This window comes from Euphorbia lathyris, chromosome 2, assembly GCF_963576675.1.
Source record: "Euphorbia lathyris chromosome 2, ddEupLath1.1, whole genome shotgun sequence".
Classification (NCBI taxonomy): Eukaryota; Viridiplantae; Streptophyta; class Magnoliopsida; order Malpighiales; family Euphorbiaceae; genus Euphorbia; species Euphorbia lathyris.
Genome location: NC_088911.1, coordinates 37,642,814 through 37,653,108, shown reverse-complemented (window position 1 = coordinate 37,653,108; position 10,295 = coordinate 37,642,814). Strand labels below are relative to the sequence as shown.

At 33.4% G+C, this 10,295-nt stretch overlaps 1 non-coding gene across 1 annotated transcript; it reads left to right on the top strand.

Moving 5' to 3' along the window:
• Positions 1-3,892: 3,892 nt before the first annotated feature.
• LOC136221033 (small nucleolar RNA R71) lies at positions 3,893-3,999 on the top strand. Its single transcript, XR_010684825.1, has one exon. It is a non-coding gene; the product is annotated as a small nucleolar RNA R71 (small nucleolar RNA).
• Positions 4,000-10,295: the final 6,296 nt, after the last annotated feature.

The following is a 10,295-nucleotide window of genomic DNA, read 5'->3' as shown; positions in this document are numbered from 1 at the left end:
AAGAAAATTAACGACAACTTTAGAATCGTTCGTCGGGGTTGTAATTGCTTCAACCCACTTCGAAACATAATCGACGGCAACTAATATGTAAGTTTTACCATTGGAAGGGGGAAAAGGTCCCATGAAATCTATTCTCCACATGTCGAAGACTTCAACTTCTGATATGGTTGTGAGGGGCATCTCATCTTTCCTTCCTAGATTTCCTGTTCTTTGGCACTTATCACAACGAGTGATAAACGAACGGACGTCCTTAAACATCGTAGGCCAAAAGAAACCGCTTTCAAATATTCTAGCTGATGTCTTGTTAACTCCATTATGTCCTCCATAAAAGCTAGAATGACATTCTGACATTATGGATTCAAATTCATTTTCACCAACGCATCTCCTAATTATCCCGTCACCACAAGTTTTGAACAAAAAAGGATCTTCCCAAAAGTATTGTTTAATATCGAAGAAAAATTTCTTCCTTTGGTGGGAATTTAATCCTTCCGGAACAATATTGGCTGCGAGATAATTAGCAATATCTGCATACCAAGGTGATATGAAACTTTTCATTTGATAGAGATGTTCATCAGGGAAATCATCTCGTATACCGATAGTTTCACCTATAGGACCGTTTTCATCTTCAAGTCTCGATAGATGATCGGCGACAAGGTTTTCAACTCCCTTTTTGTCTTTAATTTCTATATCAAATTCTTGCAACAATAAAACCCATCTAATTAGACGTGGTTTTGCATCCTTTTTAGCAAACAAATATCTTAATGCTGCATGATCAGTGTAAATAATAACTTTTGAACCTAATAAGTATGACCTAAACTTGTCACATGCAAAAACTACGGCTAACATTTCTTTTTCTGTTGTGGTGTAGTTTAATTGTGCACCAGACAGTGTGTGACTTGCATAATAAATGACATGAAGTTTCTTATCTTTCCTTTGACCTAAAACACATCCGACAGCTAAATCACTTGCATCACACATAACTTCAAAGGGTAAATCCCAATCGGGTTTAGCAATAATAGGTGCACTGACTAAAGCAGTTTTCAATGTTTCGAAAGCTTTAACGCAATCTTCATTAAAATCAAAGGTAGAATCTTTCATGAGTAGATTAGTGAGTGGTTTGGAAATTACAGAAATTTTTTTAATAAATCTTCTGTAAAAACCAGCATGTCCTAAAAATGATCTTACTCCCTTAACAGTAGTTGGAGGGGGTAATTTTTCTATTACTGAAGTTTTTGCTCTATCTACTTCTAATCCTTTTTCAGATATTTTGTGACCTAAAACAATTCCTTCGTCAACCATGAAATGACATTTTTCCCAGTTTAATACCAACTTTGTTTCTTCACACCTAAACAAAACTTTATCCAAGTTTCCTAGGCATGAATCAAAAGAATCTCCATAAACTGAAAAATCGTCCATCAAAACTTCCATGATATCTTCAAAGAAATCATTAAAAATCGCAGTCATACAACGTTGAAATATTGCAGGTGCGTTACATAGACCAAAGGGCATTCTTCTATATGCAAATGTTCCGTAAGGACATGTGAAGGTTGTTTTATCTTGGTCATCCGGGTAAATGTATATTTGAAAGAATCCGGAGTAACCATCAAGAAAATAGTAGAAAGTATGACCAGTTATCCTTTCGATCATTTGATCAATGAAAGGAAGAGGAAAATGATCTTTCCTAGTTGCTTTATTTAAATTTCTATAATCTATACAAACTCTCCAACCAGTGGTGGTTCGTGTAGGTATTAATTCACCTTCTTCATTCCTTACAACTGTTATGCCTCCCTTTTTAGGTACACAATGGATTGGACTAACCCATTCACTATCCGAGATAGGGTAGATGATTCCATTGTCCAGAAGTTTAGTAATCTCACTTTTTACTACTTCTTTCATGTTCGGGTTTAGGCGTCTTTGCCTATCCGCTTTAGGTGGCTTATCTTCTTCTAAGTGAATTCTATGCATTACAATACTTGGATTAATACCTTTTAAGTCAGAAATTTGCCAACCCATTCTTCCTATCCTATTTCTAACAACTTCTTTCAATTTCTCTTCTTGAACTTGTGTTAGTTTGTTAGAGATAATAATAGGTAGAGAATCGCCTTCGCCTAAGAAAGCGTACCTCAAATGACTTGGTAATTCTTTAAGTTCTAATTTAGGTGGAACTACAATCGAAGGCGGAACTGGTCCATCTTCACGAATCAAAGGTTCTGGGTCCTTATCTTCTAGTTCCTCACTCATTATAGGTTCTATTATTTCTTCTTTCTGAACAATGTCATTTACACATTCTTCAATTAAATCTAGTTTCATACAAGCGAAATCTTCCATAGGATATTTCATCGCTTGGTTCATATCAAACTCAATCTTATCATCTCCCATTCGTAAAACTACTTTCCCTTCCGACACATCAACTAGAGCACGTCCCGTGTTCATGATCGGTCTACCAAATATTAGCGGACAATTTACATCATAAGCAAAATCTAAAATAACGAAATCGGTAGGAAAAATAAACTTGTCAACTTTAACTAAAACATCCTCTATTATACCGTATGGTCTTTTAGTGGTTTGATCCGCTAATTGCAAAACCATATTGGTACGTTTGATATCTTCTTCTAAGCCTAACTTATTAAAAATAGATAATGGCATCAAGTTAATGCTTGCTCCTAAATCACAAAGGCAACTTGGGAATTCTATATCTCCCAATTTACACGGAATGGTAAAACATCCGGGATCCTTGAGTTTTGTGGGCAAATTGCTTGACACAATCGAACTACAATCTTCAGTTAGTGAAATGGATGAAATTCCTTCCCAACTGATTTTCTTTGAAATTAAATCTTTGAGGAATTTACCATAATTGGGAATTTGCGTAATTGCATCCATAAACGTTAAATTAATATGCAAATTCTTAAGTTTGTCTAAAAATGTTAAAAGTTGTTTATCATAGTCCTTGTTGCGGACTTTGTGTGGAAAAGGTGGTTTGGGTACAAAAGTTTTTGTACTAGAGTCAATAGGTGCATCTTTTTGATTTAACGTATCTTCTTTGGGCTTTGGTAAATCAGTTCCAGGTAAAGTCGAATTTCCGGTCATTTCCGGGCCTAAGTAATTTTTCCCTGAACGAAGAGTGATAGCCTTAACATGCTCTTTCGGATTTTCTTCCGTATGGTTTGGAAGACTTCCCTCTTTGCGGGATGGAATTGATTTAGCGAGTTGTCCAATTTGAATCTCCAAATTATGGATGCTAGATGATTGGTTTTTAATAAGCTGATCGAATTTATTCTCGATCCGTTTAAAACCATCGTCGTGATTACTTATTTTTCCGCTCATCGCATCAATGAATTTGTCGATTTTAGAAGATAAAGTGCTAATCGAATCTCTTGATTGATTTTGATAATTAGTAGTACGATTTTGATTAGCATTAACATTATTATTGTCTCTCCAGTTAAAGTTAGGATGATTTCTCCATCCAGGATTATATGTATTGGAATAAGGATTATTAGTTTGGTTTTGCCCTTGGACAAAATTTACCTGTTCAATCTCACTCATACCTTCGTAATCCACATCTGTTTGGATTGGTTGACCATTAGGATCACACGGTGCCATAAACCTATCAATTTTGTGCGACAAGGCAGAAAATTGGGCTTGCAACATCGCTACTGGATCAAGATTCACTATACCTTTAACTGATGATGTTGTTGAGGATGATGGTTTCGCCAATGGTACGTGTCCACGTTCCGCGGGCCACATACTGCTGTTGATTGTCATTTCCTCTAAAAGTTCTCTTGCTTGGGCAGATGTTTTCTTCATGAATAACCCTCCAGACATAGCGTCCAATGAACCCCTTGTTGTAGGATTTAGTCCATTATAAAATGTTTGCATTAAGAGTTCAGCGGGCAATTGGTGGTGTGGGCATAAACGTTGAAGTTCTTTAAAACGTTCCCAAGCCTCATAAAGAGTTTCACTATCATTTTGAGAAAAAGATGTTAACTCTTTAATGACTCTTGCGGTTTTTGCTAAAGGGAAGAATTTTGATAAAAATGCTTGGGCTAATTGTTCCCAAGTCTCAATTGATGCGGCTGGCATAGAAGTTAACCATTCTTTGGCTCGATCCTTCAAAGTAAAAGGAAAAAGGCGAAGTTTGATTGCTTCTGCAGTTACATCAGTAATTTTAAAAGTGTCACAAATTTCTAAGAAATTTGTCAAATGGGTATTAGGATTTTCGTTAGGTAACCCGTAAAACGTTACATTATTTTGCAACATATTAAGCAACGCAGGCTTAATTTCAAAATGATGTGCATTAATTTGGGGTCTAACTATACTGTTGGTTACACCGGCCACTCCTGGCCTAGCGTAATCCATAAGTGTGGCCATAACTTCTGGCTTGGTAATTTTAGTTTTTATTGGGGTTTGGTTTTTCTTTTTCTTTTCTTTCTTGTTCTTTTTAAGAGTTCTTTCAATTTCTGGGTCAATAGGATCTGGTGACGTGCCCGAACTTCGAGAACTGCGCATGAACTTGAAATTTCGCACGAACCGAAACTACCTACAAAACAGAATTTGAAAAATAAATATGTTAGTAATTGAAAATAATTAAAAATATAAAAGTTTGAATAAGTATGAATAAACCTAGATTCGTAATAAAACACGAAAAATTTAAAATTTTGTCAAAAATTTTGGCATTCCCCGGCAACGGCGCCAAAAACTTGTTGAGCGATTTCCGCAAGTGCACGGTATACGCTTGTAGTAATAAAAGATATCGATCCCACAGGGAACGTTTTTTGAGCAAAACTTATTTATAATCGGTTAAATTTACTTTAAAGGTTTATAATATGGAAAATCGTTTAATCGGTTTTGGTTTTGAAATAGCTAGAATGAGAATTAGATTAGAATATGAAGATGTTAGAAAATATCTGATTTAAGATTGAGTTTGCAAAACAGGAACGTTTTAGTACTTTAGAAAAGTAAACAGGTATATTTGTTTGCATTAAGCAAAGAAACAACTTTAAACTTTATACGAATTATAAAGATGAAATAAATGACGGAACCTCTAATTAATTGGCTTTGAACGCGACAAAACCCTTTCGGGATAGTTGCCCTTAATCAAATTAAAACTCTTTCGAGATGATAATTTGCCTAAGTGTTCAACAAAGTTTCCTTGTAAAGATTTGAATTAAATACGTTTTAATGAAAACACCAGCATCAATCCACTTCGGCTCATTTACCAAAGTGCTGCATAAGAATCTATCGAATAGAACGGACTTTATTAGATGAAATATAAATTGATACAAGTTTACAGAGAACATGGAGCATTGAATTCTTCGACGGCGTGCAAGTGAACGGGTTGTCAATCCTTTCCTTGGGTTTCGTTAGAGTTTGTCAGGCTCAGGGGCGAATCCTCTACTCAATCTTCTCGTTGAATCTTCGTAATAGAGACTGGGTCGGTCTACTACCAAAATGAAAACTAAACTGGAACAATGTCTAAACGCTACTGAATTTGTTATTAATTTGTAAACAATGTGTGTACATCATATTGCTTTTTACAGAATCTAAATCTAACTTCTGAATCACTTGATTCGGAATTTCTGCATAAATTCTACACTAATTTCTTTCTTCTACACATATCACTATATCATTATTATTCTTCAATTCTCCATCAACTCTTTATTTATAGATGTTGAAGAGTCTTGATTGAAGTGTCGTGTCCGTTGTGAAGGATTGTGTCCGCTGCGAAAGGACGTCTTTATCCACTTGAACGATCGCGTCGCGTCTCGTCGAAAACGAAAGTGTGTAACTAGGCTTCTGAAATCTCTTGCTCGTACCGAGAATTATTAAATTTTCTACCGAGAATGGGGGAGCAACAATTGTACTTCAGACGAAGGGAAAAAAGGCTGAAGGACGCGTGTCGCGACTGTGAAAAGGGGGGGCCGCGGTCGCGGCACGGAGCTTTTTCGGTTTTTCAGCTCTTGTTCATGTCTTCGACTTGGCGTTATTAATTTTCGTCGTCTTTGACTCCTTTTGTAGGGCTTTTCTTCTATTTTTAAGCTCTTTTTACTCCTATTTGGATTTTACCAAATATTTATGTACCTTACAAGAAAGAAACATATTCGGGAGTAAAAGTATTCTAAATAGGTATAAATAGCATAAATTCGTAGCAATATTGATGTAATTATTGATGATATTTTAGGTATATTTTGGGCTTAACAACTTTCTCAAAATACCCTTCATATATATATAACACTTACAAATTTCTTACTCTTTCTTCTTTCTCTCTTCCGTCTGATTTCGCATTTTTCACAATTTGCAAAGTCTGCGAAAATAATATTGCTTAAGAACATGAAATTTACTTCGCATATTTCGCAATTTGTGAAGTCTGCGAAGATAGTACTGCTTAAGAATATGAAATTTACTTCGCATATTTGCTTGCGAAGACAATACTAATTCACAGAATGACTTTTACTTCGCAGATTTCGCAATATGCGAAGTAAAAAAGTCATGTTCTTAAGCAGTATTATTGTCGCAGCCTTCGCAAATTGTAAAAAATACGAAGTGGTGTATAACATTCAAATCATAACAACAAGATTGCAACAATAATTCTAACACTAAAATCATAACATTATCAAAATTTACAACAAGATTGCAACAATAACTCTAACATTAAAATCATAACATTATCAAAATTTACAACAAGATTGCAACAATAATTCAAACCCTAAATCCTAAATCCCAGAAGTAGAAGGAACTAGAAGCAAGAAAAATCGGGGTGCTTCCAGACTTTACAGAAGCAAAAAAAAATTGGCGGAATAGATGACCTTTTGGGATGATAATGATTATTTTTCTTTTCTTTCCCTATATCCTAGAACATCATCTCCCCTACATCCCAGAACACTGCCTATTATGATTAATGATTTTGTATTCAAGATAAAGAGATACTTGAATTTGATGTTTTGTATTCAACCACCTTCACAATAATTAAGTCGTGTTAGCAAGCTTGCGAAGACAAACTTAACAAAAAAAAAGACGATTTTAATTCGCAGAAAACGATTATGCAAAGTCTGCGAAGAGAAAATCATCATTTTAGCATGATTTTTTATCTTCGCAAAAAACGATTATGCGAAGTCTGCAAAGATAAAAAAAATCATGCTAAAAATGATGATTTTCTATTCGCAGACTTCGCATAATCATTTTCTGCGAAGCAAAATCGTCATTTTCAGCCTATTTTTTCTTTGCAGACTTCGCAAAACTCATCTGGCGAAGTCATTTTCTGGAAAAAGATGAAGATGAAATAATAGATACTTACATTATTTTCGTCTTTTACCATTGAAATCAATAATAACCATATGATAAACGCAGAATAACGATGCATTCGATTCACACAAGAAAAAAGAAACCAAGAGATGAAAAGAAACATGAAGATGAAGAATCGTGACTTAATTTTTTAAAAACAGGAAGAATCAAAAGATAAAGAGAGGAAGAAGAGACAGACATGATGATGAAGAAATGTTTGGTGATGAGTTCAATATAAAGAAAGTGGAGAAGATGAAAAGATAAATAGAAAAAGGAGGGGAAACTGTAGATAGGAAGGGAAAGGTGAAAGGTCTTGAGTATTTTGAGAAAGTCACAATAATATAGTCTAGATATGTAGTAAATTGGATAATTGGTCTAAATACATAAATGAGTCTCCCATTTGACTCAATTTTTTAGTTTTTCCTTAAATAATATGTTAGGAATACAAATCAACATTTTAATTAGATTAAGCGCAAAACGCTATCGAATAATAACCGGTAAAACAAACAGCAATATTTACAATTTGGCTTAATGTATATTTACATCCTTAAATTTAGCAAGTTTTGTTTATTGCCACTCTGAATTTTTTAAATAACATATCACACACTTATAGTTGGCATTAAAAACTTATCTCACGCTTATAGTTGGTTTTAAAAACCTATCACACACCTAAAGTTGGCTCATTCGGACCTCTTGCACACAAAATCGTTGATATGTCATCTTTGACAGACGAGATCGATGTGTTTGCTATAGAAAAAGGAAAAGCTTATTAGTTCGTTCTGTATATCATCTCACATGTCAGAGATGACATATCAACAATTTTATGTGCAAGAGATCTGAATGAGCCGACTTTAAGTATGTGATATTTGACAGACGAGATCGATATGCTTGCTATAGAAAAGGGAAAAGCGTATTAGTTCGTTCTGTATATCATGTCAGAGATGACAGACCAACAATTTTATGTGCAAGAGATCTGAATGAGCCGACTTTAAGTGTGTGATAGGTTTTTAATGTTAATTATAAATATGTGATAGGTTTTTAAAACCAACTATAAATGTGTGATGAGTTATTTAAAAAGTTCAGAGTACCTGTAGAAAAAAGTTAATAAATTTAAAGGGGGGCAGGGGTTATTAAGGCTAAATGATTTAATAAAGACTATTCTTTTGATTTAATGATTTGCTAGCTAACCAATTGAAGGCAATTGGCGAACTGCCGTTTACCAATGAATTTAAATATATTATATATGTATGGCGACATGCTATGATTTAATGTTGAATTGAAATGTATTTTTATGCTGCAAGTTTCTATTATAATAATAATAAATAATATTTCTTTTTTGAGAGAATAACAATAATATTAATAATAATAAAGGTAAAGTTTAAATATGCCTTCGATTCTCTTACCTTCTCCCATATTTATAGGGAGCAAAACCGCGTGGCGGATCGCTTGGCAGCTGCTGGGTATGGGGGGATGTTAGGTGTTTCTACCCTTTCCGTTCCTCCTTCTTTTCTGTTACCTTCTCTTCTTGAGGATAGGATTGGGGTCAGTCTTCCTAGACTGATCCCGGGTTAGGTTTTTGTTTGTTTATTTTTTTTTTCTTCCCTTCTTACCAAAAAAAAATAAAGGTAAAGTTCAAATAAAACTCCTGTGGTTTCACTAATTTTCAGATAAAAGACTGTGGTTTACTTTTTGTCAAAACGATGATTGAGGTTTTTAACTTTAACAAAATAAGGACTTTTTCGATTGATATTATTAAAATCACTTTTGACGACTTCAAAAATGACATATTTTAAGAACTACTAATATTTTAAGCAACTTTAATTCTTCAACTTTTTTATTTTGAGATTGTTTAGATGATGTTTGGTAAAGAGAGAGAAAGTTAATGTTTCGAGAGAGAAAGTTCGAAAAAAGATGATTTTCAAAAATCAAAAATGCAGTTCCATAGAAAATATGACATTGAACAACTTTAATTCTTAAAAATTTTCATTTTCAGATCGTTAAAGATGGTTTTAATAGCATTAATCCAAGTTTGAAACCTCAATCCTTATTTTGATAAAAAGTAAATCATAGTCCTTTATCTGAAAATTAATGAAACCACAGGGGTTTTATTTGAACTTTACCCTAATAATAATAATAAACTGTAAGTTTCTCTCTTGAAAGTTTCTAGCTAGACAGAGGCTTTCCCCTTCTCTCAAAGCTCAACCTTTATAGTCTTCTAACTAACTAATTTCTTGAAGAAACAAGCCGCTCCTTTTAGATTTAGATTTAGTTTTAACTTGGCATTTACATTTTTTTACTTGCAATTTTAATTAGTTTAAAATCTATTTATCTTTTTTAATTTCTTTTTCCACTAGATCCACATTTATTTTTTGAATAAAAGCTGGGTGATACCCAATATTATTAAAAGCAAAATAAAAAAATTAACAACAGAGCATCTAAAAAACAACAACTAAACAAAACGGAAAAAATCCCTACCTAAAACATTATCGCGAAGATCCACATTTATTAACTATACTTATTTTATTTATACTTTGTTCGATTATATATCTGCGTAGTTACAAAAGCCTAAATAATTAATGATAGATTGCGGCAATTTTTCAACTAGATTTGACATAAGAGAAATATATAATTTATATTTTCTTTATGTTAGTTGTAGTTTTTATGATTTTTATTGCTCTTTGTAAATAAGCCATGAGAAGGGATGATTGAGAGTCACCATTCCCGAGACCGATCACCACATCAGAATCAAGCTCGATGAGGATCCAGAGATAACCTCTATCCCAGGTAATTTTTAAACCAAAGTAACACCCCCAAAAGATACAACTATATAATTATTTATATAATTATTTCTAAAAGCATAAAAATTAACTAATGTAATAAATAAAAATAAAGAGACTAATTATTTGTCTACCCTATTTATATTTATACCATCACTATAATGACTGATTACATTAATTATTTAATAAGCAAGTAATTTAGTTGTGTTATGAGCAAAATCAACTAAATTTCCATTTAGT